Source organism: Amblyraja radiata, chromosome 4 (genome assembly GCF_010909765.2).
Source record: "Amblyraja radiata isolate CabotCenter1 chromosome 4, sAmbRad1.1.pri, whole genome shotgun sequence".
Taxonomy (NCBI): Eukaryota; Metazoa; Chordata; class Chondrichthyes; order Rajiformes; family Rajidae; genus Amblyraja; species Amblyraja radiata.
Genome location: NC_045959.1, coordinates 34915639 through 34940793, shown reverse-complemented (window position 1 = coordinate 34940793; position 25155 = coordinate 34915639). Strand labels below are relative to the sequence as shown.

General features: G+C 41.2%; 1 long non-coding RNA gene across 1 annotated transcript; it reads left to right on the top strand.

Annotated features, from left to right (window-relative positions):
* Positions 1 to 2953: 2953 nt before the first annotated feature.
* Positions 2954 to 18797, top strand: LOC116971992. The gene is made up of 3 exons (XR_004411681.1): positions 2954 to 3231; positions 10130 to 10135; positions 18786 to 18797. It is a non-coding gene; the product is annotated as an uncharacterized LOC116971992 (long non-coding RNA).
* Positions 18798 to 25155: the final 6358 nt, after the last annotated feature.

Below are 25155 nucleotides of genomic sequence, written 5' to 3'. Positions count from 1 at the left end.
CCCAATGTTTGCTACATCTGCTCCTGTGGGTTGAAGGAAGTACGCCTTCTCTTGTTAAATGTGGAATTATGGAAATATCCAAAGCACAGCAGTGAGATGCAAATTGTGTGAGTAGTGGCAGGTGTCCGGAGCTGCCACTGGAATGATCCTGAAGCTAAAAGGCTGAGGGTGATCTCCACAGGCAAAGACATCAGGGAAAATATAAGATTATATTTCAGGGTCAGTAATCTCAATGTCGACAAAGGGTATATATAGCTTGAGAGTTGGCCCTTTAAGTAGCATGACCAGGGGAAGGTGCTTCATTGAAAAAAAAATGTTATTCTATGAGTGAATGAGAACAATCATTATTCTGACCAAGGAAATCGAAAATCTCATTGCTGGTGAATTATATGTGTTGCACCATGATTGATATTTTTTGGGAAGCAGGTTTACAGCAAAAAAGGACAACACAATGAACAATGTTACCAGTGAATTAAATACAGAACAGTACAGTGCAAGAACAGACCATTTAGCCCATGAAGCCAATCTAGATTAATCCCAACTACTTGCAGATGGACCCTCTATTCTCTGCCAGTTCAACTGAATATCTAAATGGCTCTTAAATATTCTTATTGTATCTGCTTCTTATAGTTTCCTTGGCAATGTCTATTCTGGAAACAAAAGGGTGTGGCAATCAGCATTAGAGTTTCTTGTAAGTAAAAAAAAAAATCACCTTGGATAACTTCTTTAAACATTTCCCCTTTCACCTTAAAATGATGCCCTCCAGTAGTATCATTTCCACCCTGGGAAAATATTCTTAGACAACAACATTTTTGGTGACAGTGGCGCCAATTTTTGCTGCCGTATAGGTGTTGTCATAGATTGTCATAGGTTGCCATAGGTGCTGTTGTAGGTTGTCGCCAGGTGTCGTAGGTGATTTCCATTAAAACTAGTCCCTGACAATCGCCTAAAGAGTTGCATAAGTTGGACAGGCCCTTTACTATTTACCCAAGGTCCCATTTGCCCGACTCTAATTGTGAAGTACTCTATTTGATCGCATACTCTGCGTGGTATGCAGGCTATGGGAGTTAGTGCATATTTCACACAATAATCCTGCAAGGTTGTCGTTTTGTTTAAAAAAATATTTTTATTAGAAGCATATAGATATCATAACCAAAACACGATTTGTTTACCAGTTACATATTAACACAGCTTCCGTTTATTTTTTATAGATTTTTTTGAAAGATAGAGCTATAGAGAGAAAAGAAATAAGGGAAGAGAAAAAGGAAACTATAAGCTAGTAGAGAAGGGAGGGAGAAAAATAATAAAGGAGATTACCAATAACACAATTTTGGAGAAAGGCCCGTAGATTATAGAGTGTAATTATTCATCTAATCCTGGGTTCAAGTTTCAGTCAAGGTTCCGTGTTGAACCAATTTACCCTTTCAGAAAATCAATAAATGGAGACCATATTCTAGCAAATAATTCTGATTTGTCAATTAAGACAAGTCTAATTTTTTCCAAATGTAAGGTCTCAGACATTTCCATAATCAACATTTTAATTGTGGGGGTTGTTGGGTTTTTCCAAAATGTTAATATTAAATTTTTCCCAATTATTATACTATAATCAAGGACATTTCTTTGGTTTATTGTAAGTTTTATGCTTTGTTCTGATATTCCAAATAATATTAGTTTTAGATCAGGATCCAATTGGATACTAACAACTTCAGAAATAATTTAAAAAATATCCGTAGAGAATTTTTAAATTTTTATACAATTTACAAAAGTATGAGTTAGATTAGCTAAATATTGACATTTGTCACAGGTAGGGGAAATATTTGGGAAAATTATGTTTGTTTTTGTTTTAGAATAGTGCCGTCTATGTAGTACTTTAAATTGTATTGAGCAGTGTCTGGCATTTAACGAGCATTGATGTATATGTTGTAAAATTTCATCCCATATATCTTTCATTATGGGTTGAGCCTATTCATTTTCCCATGCTTGTCTATGTAGTTCCGTCGACGGGACATCACTATCTAAAAGGATATTAATTTATCTGTGTTAGGATGTTTATTCAAACATTCATCAAGGATTTCTGGCTCCCTAATTCTATATTCTTGTGTATGTGATTTAACATAATCTCTAAATTGTAAATATCTAAAACAATTATTTGAGTGTAGTCCATAATTCTGTTGTAACTCCTGAAATGAAAGAAAAAAACCTTTTCTGTAAAGGTGTCCCACCTTTTTAATTACATAGTTTTTCCACTGTACAAAACCTTTATCCAACACAGAAGGTTTAAATGAGGGATTCTTTACTATGGGGAGAAGGAGTGATAAATTATCCAATTTTAAAGTAATTTTTAATTGTTTCCAAGTTCGTATACCACTATATATTATCGGATTTTCACTATAAGTTTTTTTATTAAATGTTGTAGGGGTTAACAAGATCGAGCAAATTTCAGAAGGTAAACAATATTCCTTTTCCATCTTTAACCAGTCTGGTTGTTGATCCAGATCTTCCAACCAGAAGGTCATATTTTTAATATTAACTGTCCAAAAATAAAATTAAAAATTTGGTAAGACTGATCCTCCATTCATCTTGGATATACATTATTTTTTTTAAACTTATTCTATGGTTCTTGTAATCCCAAATAAAGCTTGTAAAAATAGAGTCAAGTTTAAAACAAAATTTGGGGAGATATATCGGAATTGATTGAAATAAGTACAGTAATTGTGGAAGGAAAATCATTTTTTATGGCATTAATTCTACCAATTTAAATAAAGAAGTATATTTCTTCGTCACATAAATTCCAAGATATTTAAATTTTTCATAGACTATTTTAAAAGGAGATTGTTGCCATGTATGTGGGTTTAGTTCCGTTATTGGCATACTTTCACTTTTATTCCAATTAATTCTATATCCCGAGAATAAGCCAAATTGAGTTATAAGATTTAGTAAATTTGGAATACTAGTTTCTGGGTTTGTAATGTATTGTAATACATCATCTGCATATAAAGAAATTTTATTAACTGTATCTTTAGTATTATACCCATAAATTTCTGGGTGCGCTCTAACATTTTCTGCAAGTGGTTCGATAGCTAGGGCGAATAATAATGGAAATAATGGGCATCCTTGTCTACAACCTCTAGACAGATTGAATTTGGGTGATAACATTTGATTTGTCAATATTCTAGCTGTTGGGTTAGTATATAGGAGTTTAACCCATGTACAAAACTTCTCACCCAGCTGGTGAGAAATTTCCATCACCGAAAATAGATAGGGCCCTTCCACCTGATCAAATGCTTTTTCAGCATCTAATGAGATGACTGCTAAAATTAAAACTAGTCCCTGGCAATCGCCTAAAGCGTTGCCTAAGTGGGACAGGCCCTTTACTATTTATCCAAGGTCCCATTTGCCCGACTCAAATTGTGAAGTACTCTATTTGATCGCATACTCTGCATGGTTTGCAGGCTATGGGAGTTAGTGCATATTTCACACAATAATCATGCAAGGTCATCGTTTTTATAGGAAACTCATTCAATATTTTTTGAAAAGAATGTTGGCATTGTATCGGTTGGAGACCAAGATTATCATTGCAACCCCCCTTCATTATACCAATGCCACAAACATGGACAAACAAAGAGCACAAATACAATTAAATTGCTGCTAAAATCAGGATTATCACATGCACTTGTCCCTTAAAAACATTGTTCACATTTCTTAATTGGACATGTGAAATGCTATGTCTAGGTGTCCATTGTAACCACCTTTGATAACTGACTACTGCTTAATGAAGAATGTCTTAATGAAGAATTGTCTTATGAAGAAAGACTGGATAGACTTGGTTTATACTCTCTAGAATTTAGGAGATTGAGAGGGGATCTTATAGAAACTTACAAAATTCTTAAGGGGTTGGACAGGCTAGATGCAGGAAGATTGCTCCCGATGTTGGGGAAGTCCAGGACAAGGGGTCACAGCTTAAGGATAAGGGGGAAATCCTTTAAAACCGAGATGAGAAGAACTTTTTTCACACAGAGAGTGGTGAATCTCTGGAACTCCCTGCCACAGAGGGTAGTCGAGGCCAGTTCATTGGCTATATTTAAGAGGGAGTTAGATGTGGCCCTTGTGGCTAAGGGGATCAGAGGGTATGGAGAGAAGGCAGGTACGGGATACTGAGTTGGATGATCAGCCATGATCATATTGAATGGCGGTGCAGGCTCGAATGGCCGAATGGCCTACTCCTGCACCTAATTTCTATGTTTCTATGTTTCTATGTTAATTAGACCAAACCATTGCAACCCAGATTGTGTTTCACTTCTGCTGCCTGGTTCTTGCTACACATAATTTAAAGGTACTATTATGCTCCTCCGGATTACTGGAAACTAACAATCACCACATTGCTCCAGAGGAGAGCAGAACATTTAGTTTCTAAAATCCTCTAAAATCCAAATGGTAGCAGCTGTAAATTAGGATGACGGGAACTCTCAGCATTTGCCTTGTCTTTCAGAAATGCTGCTTCTGGATGATCTCTGCATTGCGGACTTGCTAGAAGAACCTGGTGAGATAATCCTGTGTATCATAGGAGATTTGTTTTTATTCCCTAGTCAATGGCATTAAGAATTTGGTGATTAACTGTCGCTGACGTGCTTAAACTATTCTCTTGCATGGATGATACAATAAGAGCTCTGAAGATAAACCAGGAGTCTCTGAAATTGATAGCCCTTTCTCCCGCCATTAATGCAACTTCAGTCCTGTTTAACTGCTGTCCAAACCCCTAATGGAGACAAACTAGTTAGAACTCAGCTCGCTTTACTTTCTCAACATTTGTAATTGCTTAGCAGATCACTAATCTTCTTCATCTTAACTGGATAATGTTTCTTGTCATTCTTCAACTGATTGAAGTGGCAGTGAGTACAAAAACTGGAGGAGAGGAGGGGAAAAGCCGAGGTGATATATAGATCCAGGTGGGAGGGGGAAGAGTTGATAGCTGATGATTGGACAAAGGCCAGAGATGAAAAGACAGGGGTGGGACAAAAGGATTGAAGAGTTGAAAATTATGAAGCTAGAAGGAGGAATATAGATGGAAGGGGAGGGGAGAGGAGAAGTAGTCCAGTTGGGGTAGAAGAGAGGGTGGGGAGGGGTGGAACTAAGAGGGGGTGGTGGAAGAATAGGGAGGGGAGAAATAAGAGGGGAGAAATATTCCCTCTTCTTCCTGCACGCCCCTCTCTCTCCCTTGCCCCACCGGGACTTGCACCTAATTCTACCCTCCCCTTACATTCCTTCCTCTAGCTTCACAATTTGCAACTCTTCAATCCTTTGTCTCACATTTTAACTCTTTTCATCTCTGGCCTTTGTCCCCCCCCTCCCCCCACCCCCTTCCCCTCTCACTCAATCACCCGCCCCCCCACTTCTATCCATCAACTATTTTCAGGCTTTGTCCTAATAATAATAATACATTTTATTTATGAAAAGGGAGGGGGACGTGGGGCTAAGGATAGGCAGAGGTGAAGAGATGGGTCTTGAGGCGGGACTGGAAGATGGTGAGGGACACGGAATTGCGGATCAGTTGGGGGAGGGAATTCCAGCGCCTGGGAGCTGCCCTGGAGAAGGCTCTGTCCCCAAAACTGCGGAGGTTGGATTTGTGGATGGAGAGGAGACCGGCTGATGTGGATCTGAGGGACCGTGAGGGTTGGTAGGGGGAGAGGAGGTCAGTGAGATATGGGGGGGCCAGATGGTGGAGGGCTTTGTAGGTGAGGACCAGGATTTTGTAGGTGATCCGGTGGGAGATGGGAAGCCAGTGAAGTTGTTTGAGGACTGGAGTGATGTGATGCCAGGATTTGGTGTGGGTGATGAGTCGGGCGGCTACGTTCTGGACCAGTTGGAGTCGGTTGATGTAGGTGGAGCTGATGCCAAGGAGAAGTGAGTTGCAATAGTCCAGTCGGGAGGAGATGAAGGCATGGATGAGTCTTTCAGCAGCGGGAGGTGTGAGAGAGGGTCTGAGTTTGGCGATGTTGCGGAGATGAAAGAAGGAGGTTTTAATGACATGGCGGATGTGAGGCTCAAGAGAGAGGGTGGAATCAAAGATCACGCCAAGGTTGCGGGCCTTGGGAGATGGGGAGACAGTGGTGCCGTCGATGGTGAGAGTGGGGTTATTGATTTTTCTGAGTGTGGCTTTGGAGCCTATGAGGAGGAATTCTGTCTTATCGCTGTTGAGTTTGAGGAAGTTATGTTGCATCCAGGTTTTTATAGCTGACAAACAGGAGTTGATATGGGAGTGGGGAGGGTTGTGGGGGGATTTGGTGCTGAGGTAGATCTGGGTGTCATCAGCGTAACAGTGGAAGTCCAGGTTGAAGTGGCGGAGTATCTGACCAAGGGGGAGGATGTAGATGATGAAGAGGAGGGGGCCGAGTACGGAGCCTTGGGGAATGCCTTGAGTGACTGTGGCTGTAGCAGAGGTGTGGTTGTGGAGAGAGATGAAGTGGGATCTGTTGGAAAGGTAGGAACGGAGCCAGCTGAGTGCAGAGCCTTCAATGCCGAGGTCTTTGAGTCTGGTGAGCAGGATGTTGTGGTTCACTGTATCGAAGGCTGCGCTTAAGTCGAAGAGGATGAGGATATTGAGGGAACCAGTGTCAGCAGAGGTGAGGAGGTCGTTGAGGACTTTGAGAAGAGCAGTTTCTGTGCTATGGAGGTGGCGAAAGCCAGATTGGAGGGGTTCAAGTAGGTTATACGCAAGGAGGTGGGAATGAAGTTGCGACGCAACGATATGCTCCAGGGTTTTTGAAAGAAAGGGGAGGTTTGAGATTGGGCGATAGTTAATGAGAGAGGAGGGATCAAGACCAGGTTTCTTTAAGATTGGTGTGACAGCAGCAGTTTTGAAAGCGGAGGGGAAAATTCCTTGGGACAATGAGGAGTTGATGAGATTAGTGAGGTAAGGGCAGAGAACGGGGAGGCAGGACTTCAGCAGGGGAGTGGGGTGAGGGTCGAGGGAGCAGGTAGTGGGTTTGGAAGAGCTGATGAGTTTGGAGATTTCAATAGGGGTGACCAGGTCAAACTGGGAGAGGAAGCAGTGTGGAGGAGGGGTAAGGAGGTCAGTGGAGATGTTGAAAGGAGGGGCCTTGGTAGGTGGTGGAGTAGATGCTGGGGAGTCGGGTACAGGGGATAAAGATTGATAGATGGTGCTGATTTTATCAGCAAAAAAGTGGAGGAATGAGTTGCAGAGAACCGGAGTAGAGGTAGGGAGAGTGTTTGCTCGAGGCTTGAGGAGGTTGCCCACTGTGGAGAAGAGGGTTCTGTGGTTTAGGCAGGGATCAGTGAATATGGAGGAGAGGTAGGCAGATTTTGCAGCAATGAGGGCATCTTTGTAATCAGTGAGGTGGAGTTTGTAAGCTTCAAGGTGGACTGTGAGAGATGATTTCTTTGTGAGTCGTTCAAGTCGGCGACCAGTCTGTTTCAGTTTACGAAGTGCAGGTGTGTACCAGGGTGAAGATGTGTTGAAAGTTACGGTTCTTGTTAGGAGGGGGGCCATTGTGTTAAGGGAGGTAGACAAGGTGGAGTTGAGATGGTTTGTGAGATCATCAGGTGAGATGGGGGCTGAGTCCAGGGGGAGAGTGGTGGAGAGGAGGTCAGAGAGATGGAGGGGATCAATGGATTTTAGATTACGGAAGGTGATTTCTCAGAGGAAGCGGGGGCGAGGTGTCGGAGAAGGGATGGTGAACCGTATAAGCTTATGATCAGAGAGGGGGAAGAGGCAAGGATGGAGGTCGAGTACCGGTTGATTTGTGGAGCAGACCAGGTCAAGGATGTGACCTTTGTCATGGGTGGGAAAGGTGACGTGCTGAATGAGAGAGAAGTTGTCAAGTAAAAAGGCGAATTCAGATGCGAGCTTGCAGGTGGGGGAGTCCATGTGAATACTTAAGTCACCAAGTAGCAGCAGACGTGGGGAGAGGGATGAGGCAAGTGTGAGGAGTTCAGTGAAGTCAGATAGGAAGGAGGGGTTTGGTTTAGGTGGCCGGTAAATGAGGATGACTGTCATGGAGGAAAGGGTTTTGAAGGCGAGGAATTCAAATTATGCTACTGGGGGGAAGGTGAGTTCAGTGATCCGAAAATTCTGGTTGAAAATAACAGCGAGGCCACCTCCATGGCGGGAGGGGCGGTGTTTGGAAATGTAAATAAATCCAGGTGGGGATGTTTGATTGAGGGAGAAGAAGACATTGGGTTGTTGCATGGTCTCAGTGAGCAGAAGGAAGTCCAGAGTGTTGTCAAGGATTAGTTCATGGAGGGCAAGGGCTTTGTTGTTGAGCGACCTGGTGTTGAGGAGGGCAAAGTTGGCATTATGAGAGGGTGGAGGGATGGGGGCAGGCTGGAGAGATCTGAAGTTGTCCCAGTTGACAGTGCGTGTGGTCAGCTGGGATGGGGGGTGACGCGGTTGAGGGGGGGGTAGAGCGTGGTAGTGAGCAGATGGATGGAATGGAATGTCCGTGGTTGAAGTAAACAAGCTTGCGCCGAGAGCCTCTGTGGATGAAACGGGGTTGACGTAGAAGTCTAAGCTGTTTAATGACTTGGATGCAGGATGGGATGTGGTTGTTGAAGAAACCAGTCATTTGTAGAGTTGAATATTTGAGCATGATGGTCCTGTCCCTCCTTTCATCCAGCTTTCTTACCCCCCGCCCCTTCTCACTCCCTATAAGCAACCTGAAGAAAGATGCTGACCCAAAGCATCACCAATTCATGTTCTCCAGAAATGCTGCCTGATCTGCTGAGTTACTCCGGTATTTTTTTATTTACTCAACCAGCATCTGCATTTCCCTGTTTCCATACTTCTTCTGAAGCAGTTTGTAGAAAATTGAGAGGCATATTCCATTTCCTTGCTTGCAATGGACAAATTGTTGACAGTATAACACACTGTGGTTCATCCAGCAAGAAGGTATTCACTCAGAAATACTTAATCTAGTTTGTTTATAACAAAAGCACCACAATTTGCTTTGGTTAATTATACTGGTTAGAAGTTAAATATGTGCAGATGCAAAAAGGGCCCTAATGTTGAGTGCCACTGCAAAATTGTCCATCAACATCAAGTAACTTGTATTGCATATCCTTTTCGTGGTTGCAACAAAATAAACAGTGAAATGGCCCATTTACCCCATTTATGATCCAATCCTTTCTCATTTAACTCCATTAGTTCAACGTTTATGTTTCTCTCCCTCATTTACTTACCTACCCTCCCCTCAAAAGCATCAATATTCTTCACGTCAGTGATTTCCCATGGGAATGAGTTGCTGATTCTCACCACAGTCTGGATAAAGCAGTTTTTGTTATTTTATTTATTGGTTTGACAGACAATCGCCAGTTTTATTCACACACACACACACACACACACACACACACACACACACACACACACACACACACACACACACACACACACACACACACACACACACACACACACACACACACACACACATTCGGTGTCTACTTTATTAAATCTTTGCTTAATTTTAAAGCTCATTATGAGATGATTCTTCATCTTGTTTTTCAGGACACCCAGACGGTTAATCCTTTGCTCTTGTGCATACACGTTCAATTGTAATCATTTGTTTTGGTTCCAGTTGTGTGGTACCTAATCATGGCTGAAGGTGGGAGTTAAATAACTTAAATGTTTCACTGATGAGTTCTTATTGCTAACGTTTGTGCTGCTTTTTTGGCCTCGGTCTTTACTTTACCAGTACGCTATACCAGCCTGTATTGGAATACCTTCATCTCTGGCTAATAGCAACAATTGGAGGTTGGACGGAAAAGTTAAGGAGAACACTTCATACTATTTCTAGGCATGATTTACCCCCTCGCTTTGGCATGTCCCTCTGGCTCTGGAGCCAACTGAAATACTTAAGGCCCCAATGGGATCTGTCAGCTCACAGATTTTTGTTGACATGGCTGAATTTGGCTTCAGCCATCAGAAAACACCCTTGGACATTTCTCTGAATAACAGCCAGCTACCTGCTACTGCCAATTGGCACAAGTTGAAATCCTCTCCAGATTCCATGGCTAGCCATTAAACAAAGAATCAATTGTTATTCATTTAAAAGCAGTTGTAGGCAATTATTTACCAATGAAATATTATCTCAGATACTATGTTTTCAAACAAAAGAAAAGTGTGTGTGTGCTGCCGACCCGCAGCCCGTCACAGTGCAGCCGCACGGGGTAGACGAGGTGGAGGGCGGTTGTGGACAGACAGCACTGACCCTGGGGGGATAGTGCTGTCCCGAGGGATGCACTCCTTCGGCCGCTTACACCTTGGTGCTCGCGTTCAGAGTGCCCAGTCACCCTCCAGCCCCGGGTGGTCTTGTGTGGAAAAAATGACCCCCACCCTCCCTTCTCCCCCAGCCAGTGATGTGATGGATGCGGGGGTCTGGACCAAATGCTGACAAGTCCTGCCCCCCGGCGACATCATGTCCGTTATTTGGCTTTTCGGCGTTGCGTTTGTTCAGTGAGTTGGCTTTTCGGCATTTTGCCCTTTCCATTATTTGACTTTTCGGCATTGCGTCCGTTCGATAAGTTGGCTTATCGGTGTCGTATGTTTTCGGTTATTTGGATTTTCGGCGTCGTTTCTGTTCAGTTATATGGCTTCCACTTCTTCGCTTCGGCTTCTCGTCCTTCGACGCCACATCCGGGTACTTGGCGTCAGCACTTCTCTCTTCAACTGGATCCTCGACCTCCTGACCAACAGCACAATTAGTGAGGATAGGTGATACATTATCCTCCATGATAATCCTCAACACTGGTGCCCTGCAAAGATGTGTTCTCAGCTCCCTTCTATACTCCTTACACACTCATGACTATGCAGATAAATACTAATCCAACTCAATTTACAAATTGCCAGATGATGACACCAGATAGTTAGCTGGATATCAAACAATGGCGAGATGGAGTACATGAAGGAGATCAAGACCCCCATAAGCTGGTGCCAAGACAACAACCTCTCACTCAATGTCAGCAAGACAAAGGAGATTGTGATCAACTTCAGGAAGTGAAGTGGTACACACATGTCATACATTGGTGGTGCTGAGGTAGAGATAGTTGAAAGCTTCAAGTTCAGAGGAATAAATATCACCAGTAATTTGTCCTGGACCACCCACATCAACACAACGGCCGAGAAAGCACTCGCATGCTTTTACTCCCTTAGAAGGCTTAGGAGGCTCAGCATGTGCCCAATAGCCCTCAGCAACATCTACAGATGTGTCATAGAAAGCATTTTATTGGGATGCATCACAGCGTGGTTTGACAACAGCTCCATCCAAGACAACAAGAAATTACAGAGAGTTGTGGATGTTGCCCAAGCAATCACGCAAACCAACCTCCCTTCCATTAACTCCATCTACACTTCATGCTGCCTCGGCAAGTATAATCAAGGACCATGTCTCACCCTGGTCACTCCCTCTTCTCCCCTCTCCCATCAGGCAAGGTGTACAGAAGTTTGGAAACACATACCTCCAGATTGAGGGACAGTTTCTTCCCAGCTGTTATCAGGTAACTAAATCATCCTCTCACCAACTAGAGGGCAGTTCTGACCTCCCATCTATCTCGTTGGACACCTTCGAGCTATCTTGAATCGGACTGAATTTTATATAGCACTATATCCTTTAACTCTATACTGTGGAAGGCTTGATTGTAATCATGTAGAGTCTTTCCACTGACTGGATATAATGCAACAAAAAGCTTTTCACTGTACCTCAGTACACGTGACAATAATAAACACAACTAAACTATCTGGTCACATTGTTATCAAAAGCTGTAACATATGAATGCGGGTAGCAAAAGCATAGTTACAAGCTTCATGTACATTTATGCAACAATCTGATAACTTAAGTTCAATGGCTATAATTTGCTTCAGCAAAATGTTTACTTTGGGGACATACAATCAGTTGGAAGATGCAAAACTAACTGCAACAAACAAGCAATTAATATTAAATAATTTGGACAATAGAATCACTCAATGAAACATGACCAAAATATGTAATCAAAATTCATCATTTAACATACTGATTAGGGCATGAGGTACAGCAGAAAATAATGAGAAAACCCCAGTGTTTCTGCCTTTAATCACTTTTCTGAGTCAGTGAAAAGACTAGACATGATTACAATCAAGCCGTCCACAGTGCTATATAAAACCCAGTCCGATTCAAGAGAGTTCGAAGGTCTCCAACGAGATGGATGGGAGGTCAGGACCGCCCTCTAGTTAGTGGGAGGATGTAACAGTTTGTTGAGCTGTACCTTGGTTTACCTAGCTATCAGTAAATGTTCAACTTTGGTTAAAATGCCAAAATAATATTTCTTCTGTTAATATTATTTCAGTGAATGATAACAGCTGCCATCTGAGTTTTGACCGAAAATTATTCTATTCCGCCATACCAACTGATCATATCTACTGTGAAGGGAAGAACTGCCGATACTGGTTTAAATCAAAGATTGACACAAAATGCTGCAGTAACTCAAAGGGACAGGCAGCATCTCTGGAGAGAAGGAATGGGTGACTTTTTGGGTCGAAACCCTTCTTCAGACTGAGTGTCAGGGGAGAGGGAGATGGAAAAATGGAAGGGTAAGGTCTAAAAACAAGAATGTCTCTCCCTCACCCCTGACTCTGTCTGAAGAATGGTCTCAACCCAAAACATCACCCATTCCTTCTCTCCAGAAATGCTACCTGTCCCGCTGTGTTACTCCAACTTTGTGTGTCTATCTTTGATCATCCCAACTGATGAGCTCAGATATGTCAAAATACAGATTTCTCTTTGCACTGTAGCTATTTGTGGAAATAAACAGAATCTCCTTGTGAAATACCACAATCTTCACCAATGTAAATCTGACTTTTATCCTGTCAACAAATGTCAAACAGAGGATGTATTTCATAACAATTGAAGTACATATTACATAGAAACATAGAAAATAGGTGCAGGAGGAGGCCATTTGGCCCTTCGAGCTTGCCCGCCATTCATTGTGATCATGGCTGATCATCCACAATCAATAACCCGTCCCTGCCTTATCTCCATATCCCTTGATTCCGCTAGCCCCTAGAGCTCTATCTAACTCTCTTTTAAATTCAACCAATGAATTGGCCCCTACTGCCTTCTGTGGCAGGGAATTTCACAAATTCATAACTCTCTGGGGATTTTTTTTTCTCATCTCAGTTTTAAATGGCCTCCCCTTTATTCTTAGACTGTGGCCCCTGGTTACGAATGCTACATTTATCGTGCAGCTTCTACACAAAACTTTCAACTGTCACAAACTAATATTTTTGCCCATTTTTTAATCCATGATAAGAATAGATATTTCACATCTTCATTGGTCGGCCTGTAATTAATTCCTGCTTCCAGATCACAATCAAAGTATTTTAGTTGTGTTTCTCCCAGCTGCTCATTTAGTACCAAGAAAATTACTTGACATGTAACTACCATATGTTCACTTTATGTCAATTCTTTAAAAGTAATAGGATATCCTAAGGTTGAAAAAAGTTCTATGTTGATGGAAGTATTTTTTCCATTTATTCTACACTTTGTAATAGGCTTGTTTTGAATTCACTTTGAAATAATAATGCAAATTCTAGGCTAAATCTAAATTAATTTAAGTTTTAAGAGAAAAATCTGAAATGTGACATAACGAATGTGAATTAATAGTTTAGTTCAGTTTAGTTTATTGTCATGTGTACCGAGGTACAGTGAAATGCCTTTGTTGTGTGCTATCCTGTCAGTGGAAAAGGCAATACATGATGCAATCGAGCCCTTTGCAGTGTCCAGATACATTGTTTTCCATGGATAATAACTTTTGCATCCACTTCAGGAAGAAGATGTTAATATGTGAAGTTGCCGTTCACGAGTAATACTCTGTCTCTTCTTCAAAGATGAATTTATTACCAACATGCAGCTGGTGTATGTGACAATAAATGAACCGTCTGAATCTTATGAACCTTATGAACCTTCATATAATTGCCTAAAATAATGGTTGTTACATCTAATCATATCAGAAATATCACATCACTCACTGACAATGCTTTATTAGCATTAGAGTTTATTTTGATTAAATCAAAATTAGGGGTGGCAGAGTGGTGCAGCGGTAGAATTGCTGCCGTAGAACGCCAGAGACCCAGGCTCAATCCTGATAATGGGTGCTGTCTGTATGGAATTTGCACATTCACCCTGTGACCGCTTGGGTTTTCTCCAGATGTTTTGGTTTCCTCCCAAATCCCAAATACGTGCGGGTTTGTCGGGAATAATAATAATAATAATAATAATAATAATAATAATAATAATAATAATAATAATAATAATAATAATAATAATAATAATAATAGCATATTAATAGCATATTAATATTATAATAATAATAATAATAATAATAATAATAATAATAATAATAATAATAATAATAATAATAATAATAATAATAATAATAATAATAAAAAACTATTTTGGACTCAAAAAAGAATGATCGCTTAAAAATGAATGATCCAGAATCCACAATAAAAAAGAAAGATTGGTGAAATAAAATCAGTTAATTTACTTCTGTAAACTATCCCTAGTGTGCAGGATCGAACTAGTGTATGTGTGATTGCTGATTGGCACAGTCTCGGTGGGCTGAAGGGCCTATTTTCACACTGCATCTCTAAAAACTAAATTAAATTAAACCTTTGTTTCCAAGCCACATTTTAATGCACACGGTTCTTTATCAAGCCTTGCTATGCTAGATACCAAGATTGGAAATGAATAGAAAAAAAAATTGGATGATTGTAATCTTATCATTACAATTTCACTGAAAACCCAAATTGCCCAAAATAGTTTAGCAAAATCTTAAATCAGCCAGGGAGATTGTTCAGTGTCATTAAGTATAATAATTTCAGTATATCTCTGCCATAAAATGATCAAATCAAATGAAAGCTCTCACAAATTATCTCACATCGATAAGGAATATGAAAGCTGTACATTTCTGTTGACTAATCTGCAGCAACAACTCCCATCTGCCCAAGTATAACGATAATTATGTATCAGCAATGTTTGCAGAAATTGTCAAATGATTCATGCCCTGGGATTTCTGTCTATTCTGCTATAGCAATACACTTTTCAGGATCTTACAAATTAAGCTAAAACTTCTGATCAAATATTGCATTAAATCACAATATTATGCTAATCATCTGCAATTGATTCTGCACGAAAGCATCAATTTGTGGAATAAAGAGCCAATTTATAGCACTGAATATCTTAATAGTAATTATGTTAGATTATGCCTCTTTAAAATTCTCTAACTTTGGCTCAGACTAATGAATGAGTTTAAATGTCAAGAAATCCCTTTTGGGTCACATATGGATATATAAACCTCATATCCAAGTTGGATTCATAAGGTAGCAATTGCATTCTTGGTTATTCATACGTCATGTGGAGATCAGTGGCAAAACTAGCATTTATCATCCTTTATCCTAGCAGGAGAATGTGTAAAGTTATTCAGAAAGCTGCAATTTGAGCTTTTTGTATTGAAACAATTCAAGGGGTTTATCATGCAGAGGTTCCATTTGGCTGCTCCCATTGTTTTCCCAGCTGAGGCAATACTCTCCAAGTGCTGAAACGCGATATCAGTATCTAAACTGCATGCACATTTCTAGAGAGGATAAAGGGATTAGAGAGGGAATGCCTGGCTTAAAGCTTGGCTTGGGGGGGAAATGGGTTCTGATTTATGGGTTATAGGCACCAATATTGGGGGCAGAGAGAGCTGAACTATTGGCATGTGCTTTATTTTATTCGTGGTCATGGTGAATTGTGCCATGTCACAGAGAAAATAAAGAGTTGGAATAAATGGGTAATTTTCAGGCTGGAGGGATAGAACATTCCGTTTTCAGTTTAGTTTATTGTCGCGTGTACCGAGGTACAGCGAAAAGCTTTTGTCGGGTGCTATCCGGTCAGCTGAAAGCCAATACATGATTACAATAGAGCCATTTACAGTGCATAGATGCACGATAAGGGAATAACGTTTAGTGCAAGGTAAAGCCAGCAAAGTCCGATCATGGATCATCCGAGGGTCACCAACGAGGTAGATAGCAGTTCAGCACTGCTCTCTGGTTGTGATAGGATGATTCAGTTGCCTGAAGATTATAGTTAAAGTGCAAAATGTTGCTGTAGGAGAAGAAATTTTGATTTCACCCGGGATTGGTTCTTACCCCTTTAATTGTCTACCAGGTACATTAATAACTTGGAGGAGTGAAATATAACGTTTCCAAATTGGCCATTGATATAAACATAGGTGGGAAGAACTCTTGTTATGATGACATTATGATTGTGCAACAGGATATAGAGAGAATGAGTCAGAAGCCAAGGCCTGTCAAATGGAGTTTTACACGGCAAGTGGGAGGTTATGCACTCTGGTAAAAATGATCAAAAAGTGCATTATTATCTACATGGAGAGAGATTGCAATGTTTCAGAGGGATCTTGATGTTCTTGTGCATGAATCACAAGTTAACATGTACAGTATATTCAACAAGTACTTAAGAAAGTCAACAGCATTTTGGCTTTTATTTCGAAGGGGTTCTAGTTAAAGAATAAGGAGGTAATGTTGCAGTTGAACAGGGTATTAGTGAGGCCACACCTAGAGCAATGTGCACAGTTTTTGTCGTCAATTTAAAAAAAAGATAACAATCTTGGAGGCTATCCAAAGGAGATTCACCAGGCTAATTCCTGCTTTGAAAATGTTGTTCTATTAAGAGAGGCTTGGTAATTTGTGTTAGTAATCCTTGGAGCCTAAAAATTGAGGGTCGACCATATGCTTGTTGAGATATTTTCATTGGTGGGAGAATCACATGCAAGACGACATAACTACAAAACAGGACAATCATTTAAACTGTGTAGAAATTTCCTTTTTCAGAGTGTAGTGAATCTCTGGAATTTTCTAAAACAAGAGCACTGGAGGCCAGATCAATACATTTATGGTGGAGAGACAAATATTTGAAAGATTGAGGAATTCAGAGTAAATGGGAACTGGCACAGAAGAGAAAATGAGACGACTGTCGAACAGGCATGATTATACTGAAAATAACTCACCGAGCATATGGTCAACCCACAATTTCAGAGGCCTGGTGGCCTACTCCTAATTTATTGCGCTCCAAATGTCATTATTCGATGAGCCCAGATGCAAAAATTGTGTTAAGTAGTAAGGGTGGCCTGAATTGACAGGTCAAGTTTCAGAAGTGACACGAAACAACTTTTGTATTTCACTTCAGGGAACAGGTTAGTTTTTAATGAAGTAGTTCTGCGGGGAAAATTTCTGGGCATAGCATTCTGCAATCTGACAGTTACTACACTGAATAAGTACTTTCCTAGCTCTCAAGTGCTTAGGACAAGCTGATCTCTTGGGAGGCAGCGTGTAAGTGGAGCTCCTGCAGGAATTAGACCCTGTGACCCACAGCAATAGTGGTTGTCATCATTTAGAGAGCCCATCATTTTTGCTAGATGTAAGGTGACTGAATTATGAATTAAACTTATTCAGCTATAGTTTAGTTTAGTTTAGATACAGCACGGAAACAGGCCCTTCGGCCCAACGGGTCCATGTCGACCAGTGATCCATGCACATCAACACTATCCTATACACACTAGGGACAATTTTTACATTTATCAAGCCAATTAAACTACAAACCTGTACGTCTTTGGAGCGTGGGAGGAAACCGAAGATCTTGGCGAAAACCCTCGCAGATCATAGGGAGAACATACAAACTCCGTACAGACAGAACCCGTAGTCAAGATCGAACCCGGGTCTCCGGCACTGCATTCGCTGCAAGGCAGCAACTCTACCACTGCGCCACCGTGACCGCCTGGTACTTAGAACTGAAATGCATTGTATCATTTTTTTTAAAGTACATGTGGAGATTGTTTCAAGGAAAGTCTGCTAGATGAGTTCACTAAGAAATAATATTGTATTATAGTTTAGTGTGTAGTACTGAATATACTGCTTAGGAACCCAGGCAGACGGCATGTTAGGTTGGCCCTCATCAGCTAACATTGAAACAAGCACCACCTCTCTAAAGGTGAAGAAGGGTCTCGACCCAAAACTTTGCCTATTTCACTCCATGGATGCTGCCTCACCCGCTGAGTTTCTCCAGCATTTTTGTCTACTTCTCTAATCAAGTTCTGTTTTAAAGTGAATTCTGCCCAAGTGATAACACATCAAAATTTGCACAGCATTTGGTGAAAATGATGATGCTCAGTGTCATACGCGTGTGTGTGTGTCACAAACACAGCGTACCTCGATCAAAGCTGTGAATGATTGCAAATTACGTGATCAGCTTTTTACCATTAGGATTTTATGTGGTACCCAGAAAGCATGATCTGCTCAAGAATTTCTAATCCATTTTATTATCCCCTTTTGCTAATTTGTGTAAAAATGATCGAGTTATCAACTGAATTACTGTAATCTGTTACAAAAGGTAATTAATAACAAGTCTATCATATAAATATGAAAACAAATAAATGGGAGTTGAGAGCCTGACAGTATTAACAATATTTCAAGTTATTTCACTTCCAGATTGTTGCTAAAATAAAGCACAGTAAGCCTATTTTAATTAATAATTCGTAAACTGCAATTCTGACAATAATCATTTGCTGTAACATTTTGTGTATTTATGAAGGATTTTCTGCAAAGATTGGAAAGATTGAATGGAGGCTTGTTTGTGTCCCTCTGGCAATGTAAATATTGCTGCGTATGATATACTGTTTACATCCAACACCCTGACTCTGCCGGTACATTTGAATTACCTCAATCAAAAGGACGGCTGCAGTTCCAGCACTGAAACCTGCCTTAAAAATATTGTACACATATTGTGCCATTTGACTTCTTGAAATGTTGCCAAGTGCTTTCCACTTTATTGGCTGCAGTGGTTGCAGTAAAGTTGGAAAACTTGGCTGGGTGAATTTTCACACAACACAATCCCACGAACAGCACTGGAACCAAACTATCTGGTTCTGAAGATCTTGTTTCTGAAATGAACAATGACCACGAGGAGAACTTTCCAGTTCATAGAGTCATGTGGGTATACAGCATGGAAGTCAGCGCTTTGGCCCAATATGTCTATGATGACCAGGATGACTATCTGATATATCCCCCCAAATGTTTTCTATCCATGTACCTATCGCAATGTCTTTTAAACATTGTAAATTGTGGCCACCTCAACTGCTTCCTCTGGGAACGTGTTCTCTATACCCAGCATACTCAAAGCGAAAAAAATGTCCCTCTGGTCCCTTTTAACTCTTTCCCCTCTCACCTTAAATTTATGCCCATTAGTTTTAGACTCCTTGACCCTGGGGGAAAAGGTTAGTGACCATCTCCCTTTACCACTTTCATTGTCTCCCTGTCTCATGGTTTTATGGTCACCAGCCAACCTTCTACATTCCAGGGAAAGAAAAGTCACTGCTCATCCAGCCTCTCCTTGCAACCCAGGCCTTCCAGTTCTAACAATATCCTGTGAATCTTCTCTACACCTTTAATGACAGCCTTCCTATAGCTTGGTGAACAGGCCTGCACACAATACTACAATAATCTCACCAATCAATTGTACAGTTGCAACATAACATTACCTTGGACACAATGCCCTGACTAATGAAAGCATGTGTGTTGAACACCTTCTTCACCATCCTCTCCTTCCTGTGCCAGTGCTTTCAAGGCACTATGTACCCACATCCCTACATCTTTCCATTCTACAACTCTCTGCAGGCCTCTACCATTTACTCTTGTTTTGTTTAGTATAGTTTAGTGTAAGTGCTGCCCTGATCTAACTCATCAAAATGCATACCTCACACCAGTCTAAATTAAATTTAATCTGCCATCCATTGCCCCACTTCCTCAATGCACAATAATCCTGTTGTAACCTTTGAACAAAATAGACTCCTGGCATCATTCACACTTACTTGGAAATAGATGTGGGGCGTCAACATGTTTTCAATAAAAAGATGGCACCTCCAATAGTGCTGCACTCACCCATCAAACTGGATTATCTGCACAAGATGTCTGAGTGAACCCATGGCTATGTTCATAGTACAGATCTGTTCAATGTCACCGTAAGTCAGCTCTCTAGTCAAAAGATCTGATCCAGCAGGCATCTTGAGGCTTCAATTTTTATTAGAGATGTTACAATGCCTTGAAGCAGATTGTATGATATCACAGTAGCTGAGCATGCTAGCCCTGAACGTCGGCTTTCAAGGAGCTGTGCTGCATGTCTGCACATGAAAGCATTTAGTCAAATTGCACGTGCATCTCTTCCAGACTCAAGTTTAGCTTTGGCTTAGTAAATAACATCATTGCTTTTGAATAAGAAGGTTGTGGTTTCAAGTTCCACTGCAAACTCTGAATAAAAGATGCCATCTTTGGGATGAAATAGATTGTCTGTTTTTCTTTCTGATGAATGTAAAACAACAATTTGGAACTATTTTGAAGAACAATAGGGAAGGTCTCACCAGTATTAATTATCTAACCAGAATCATCAAAATCAATTATTTGGACATTATTTGTTGTTGTTTTTTTGGAATTTACTCAGTGCAAATTAGGTGCCATATTTCCTTAGATTACAGCAGTGATTGCATTAGAGAACAAACTATCCAATTAAGTCAAGTCAGGTTTATTTCCATGGTCTCTTCCAAAGAATTTGGCAGGAGTAGATTTTTCAATTTGGTTTTGTATGATCGGAGGAAACCAGGAGAAAGAGATACAGAGGAGAAATGCTGTACATCTTAGTTTCGTTCAGTTTAGAATTGCAGCACGGAATCAGGAACCTTTGGCCCACCGAGTCTGCACTGACCAGCAATCCCTGCACACTTACACTGTCCTACACACCCTAGGGACAATTTACAATTGTACTAAGCCAATTAACCTACAAACCTGTACATCTTTGGAGTGTGGGAGGAAACCGGAGATCCTAGCGAAAACCCACGCAGGTCACGAGGAGAATGTAAAAACTCCCGACAGACAGCACCCATATCAAACCTAGAGTTTCCAAGCTAATTCCTGTGCAGCCAGGAGAGTGACAGTGAGAAGCCACAGCCTCAAGTCATCAGGATACAGGCTGGGGTTTCTCATCCTCACTCTATTCAAATACGTTCAATTATGTCACATCTACACATTTGGCTTTACTTTCACATCCATTGAGGGCCTGGCCCACTTTCGTGATTTTTTTCGGTGACTTGCCGGCACCCGTCATAGTCGCAGCAGGTCGGTAAAAATGTTTCAACATGGTGAAAATCCAGCGGCGACCAGAAAAAGGTACGACTCTTTGGGCGCCTACTCATGCCCGGACAGACGACATGTCACGGGGTGACGCCTGTGTGGTCATGAGTAGTCGCCCAAAGAGTCGTACCTGTTTCTGGTTGCCGTTGGATTTGCAACATGTTGAACATTTTCAGCGACCTGCTGCAACTATGACGGGTGCCGGCAGTCGCCGAAAAATCGCGTAAGTGGAACAGGCTCTTTAGATTCTTTACAACTGCAAAATCACATTCAAGACATGCTAAGTTATGTAAAAGTGGCATCTCTTGCAATGGAGTTTGTGGCATTGTATGTAGCATGAACATATCTAATGGTATAAAAAAGGTAAACACTCTGCCATCTTTTATAACTCATTTCACACAACTCCTGCATCTGCTGCCCTCAGATTTTACATTTTATTTTACAACTGAAAGGCAGCAGCTCGCAAAATGAAAGGCAAAGATGAAGTTAAAGTATTTCACCTCCCATTACCGAAAAATATATTATAGCGTTTAAAATCATGAGAGTAATAGGTCGGTAGATGCACAGAGTCTCGTGCCCAAAGTAGATGAATCGCAGACCAGAGGACAAGTTTAACGTGAAGGGGAGAATAATTAATAGAAATCTGAGGGGTAACTTTTTCACACAAAGGTTGTTGGGTGTATGGAACAAGCTGCCAGAGAGGTAGTTGAGGCAGGGACTATCCCAACGTTTAAGAAACAGTTAGACAGGTACGTGGATAGGACAGGTTTGGAGGGATATGGATCAAACGCAGGCAGGTGGGACTAGTGTAGCTGGGACATGTTGGTCGGTGTGGGAAAGTTGGCTGAAGGGCCTGTTTCCAAACTATATCACTCTTTGACTCTGGTGTTGATTTCGCTTTTTCAAATGAAGATTGACACAGCTAAAGTATCTACGATAAAAGAGAAAGAATTCAATCACTTCAAATTGTGCTCGATATTTGCTTTGCTATGTTAGTACCAAAAAGATGTGTACAATTACACAACAAATTATTCTACCAACATTTTACTCAAATAAAAATGAACTGCAGAAGCTGGTTCATACCAAAGATAGATACAAAATGCTGGAGCAATTTGGCAGATTGGGTGCATCTCTGGAGGAAATAGGTAGGTGAAGTTTCAGGCTGGAAACCTCCAACATTTGCTCTATTAGTATCAAAAAACATATTGAAAATGATGAGATCTGCTTTATTGCCACAACCTGTTAATTATGCAAAAAATATCGGTCATAATTCACCAAAAGCAACATTATCACTGAAAAGATGTTACAGATGCCACCTTGATTGCAGATGATATTTCACTAATTTCCTTTTTTACTGAATTTATTATGATTGGCATCTGTAAATAACATCCATTACTGATAAATCTGTTATGGATTTTCTATGATTTGCTTGACAATTAGGTCGAATAAGAAGGGACAGATCAAGAGAGTGTCAAGAGAGGTTTTCAAGAGGAATCAAGGGATATAGGGAAAAAGCAGGAACGGGGTACTGAATTTAGATGATCAGCCATGATCATATTGAAAGGCGGTGTTGGCTCGAAGGGCCGAATGGCCTACTCCTGCGCCTATTTTTCTATGTTTCTCAACTACTTTCATCAACACTTAGAATTGCTCAATTATTTATGTATAAACCCACGCAGATCACGGGGAGAACGTACAAACTCTGTATAGTCAAGATCGCACCATGGTCTCCGGTGCTGCATTCGCTGTAAGGCAGCAACTCTATCGTTGCCCCACTGTAACCACCCTATATAGAAGTGATGTTGAAGGTAGACACAAAATGCTGAAGCAACTCAGCGGATAAGGCAGCATCTCTGGAGAGAAGGAATGGGCGATGCCTTGGGTCGAGACCCTTCCCCAGACCCCTCCCCAGACCAGACCCGAGGTGTCGCCCATTCCTTCTCTCCATAGATGCTGCCCCACCCGCTGAGTTACACCAGCATTTTGTGTCTACCTTCGATTTCGCCAGCATCTGCAGTTCTTTCTTACACATAGAAGTGATGTAATTTGATTTTCCATATATTTTTTCTTATCTATATTACTAAAAGTCTGTTCTTGACCGGTTTTGGCCATCTGTGCTGCGATTTCCGAGAGAACGCCACCACTTACGGCCGTCATTTTTGGCCACCTCGCTCAGAGCCCACCTCCGCCGCATGTGTGCCGAGGATTTTTCCCGTCGATTAAAAATGACAGAGATAATAATGTTTTTACAAAATTCCCCATTCTCTCTGCTGCCCCCGCTGGCGGCAGGGGGGAGGGACTATAAAACCAGGAAGTGGTGTGCCTCACTCACTCTTCAAGATGGAGGAAGGCAGAGGGTCACGTTTCTCTGAGCTGTGAATAACACTGAACACATGTCTACTCAAATGTAAGTGCCCTTAGTGGGGATGCTTGCAGAATGTGCCTATTGGTTCTAAAGCTTGCAAAAAAATGTCTATTGGTTCTAAAGCTTCCAAAAAAATGTCTATTGGTTCTAAAGCTTTCAAAAAATGTCTCTTGGTTCTAAAGCTTGCAAAAAGTGTCTCTATTGGTTCTAAAGCTTGCAAAAAATGTCTATTGGTTCTAAAGCTTGCAAAAGAAAGTGTCTATTGGTTCTAAAGCTTACAAAAAATGTCTATTGGTTCTAAAGCTTGCAAAAAGTGTCTCTATTGGTTCTAAAGCTTGCAAAAAATGTCTATTGGTTCTAAAGCTTGCAAAAAAATGTCTATTTGTTCTAAAGCTTGCAAAAAAATATCTATTGGTTCTAAAGCTTGCAAAAAAATGTCTATTGGTTCTAAAGCTTGCACTAAATGTCTATTGGTTCTAAAACTTGCAAAATGTGCCTATTGGTTCTAAAGCTTGCAAAAAAAAGTGTCTATTGGTTCTAAAGCTTGCAACAAATGTCTATTGGTTCTAAAGCTTGCAAAAAAATATCTATTGGTTCTAAAGCTTGCAAAAAATATGTCTATTGGTTCTAAAATGGTTCATACTAGACCTCCAGAACGCCTCCCCCCCCCTCATCCCTCCCCCCTCATCCCTCCCCCCTCATCCCCCCCCCCCTCTCCCCCGTTGAAAGGCACTATTACTGCAAATGGTGGCTTGGTTGCTTCGGCTTGAAGTTGAAAGGCACTGCAAATGGTGGCTTGGGTGTGGCTTGAAGTTGAAAGACACCACTTACTGCAAATAATGGCTTGGGTGTGGCTTGAAGTTGAAAGACACCACTTACTGCAAATGGTGGCTTGGGAGCTTTGAAGTTGAAAGGCACTACTTACTGCAAATGACGGCTTGGGTGTGGCTTGAAGTTGAAAGACACCACTTACTGCAAATGATGGCTTGGGTGTGGCTTGGGTGTGGCTTGAAGTTGAAAGACACCACTTACTGCAAATGGTGGCATAAAGTTGAAATGCACTATTTACTGCAAGTGGTGGCTTGGGAGCTTTGGCTTGAAGTTGAAAGGCACTATTTACTGCAAGTGGTGGCTTGGGTGCATTGGCTTGAAGTAGAAAAGGCACTATTACTGGAAATTGTGGCTTGAAGTTGAAAGACACTACCTACTGCAAATGGTGGCTTGGGTGCTTTGGCTTGAAGTTGAAAGGCACTACTTACTGCAAATGGTGGCATGAGGTTGACAGGCACTACTTACTGCAAATGGTGGCTTGGTGCATTGGCTTGAAGTTGAAAGGCACTACTTACTGCAAATGGTGGCATGCAGTTGAAATGCACTACTTACTGCAAATGGTGGCATGAAGTTGAAATGCACTACTTACTGCAAATGGCTGCTTGGGAGCTTTGAAGTTGAAAGGCACTACTTTCTGCAAATGATGGCTTGGATGTGGCTTGGGTGTGGCTTGAAGTTGAAAGCCACTACTTACTGCAAATGGTGGCTTGGATGCAATGGCTTGAAGTTGAAAGGC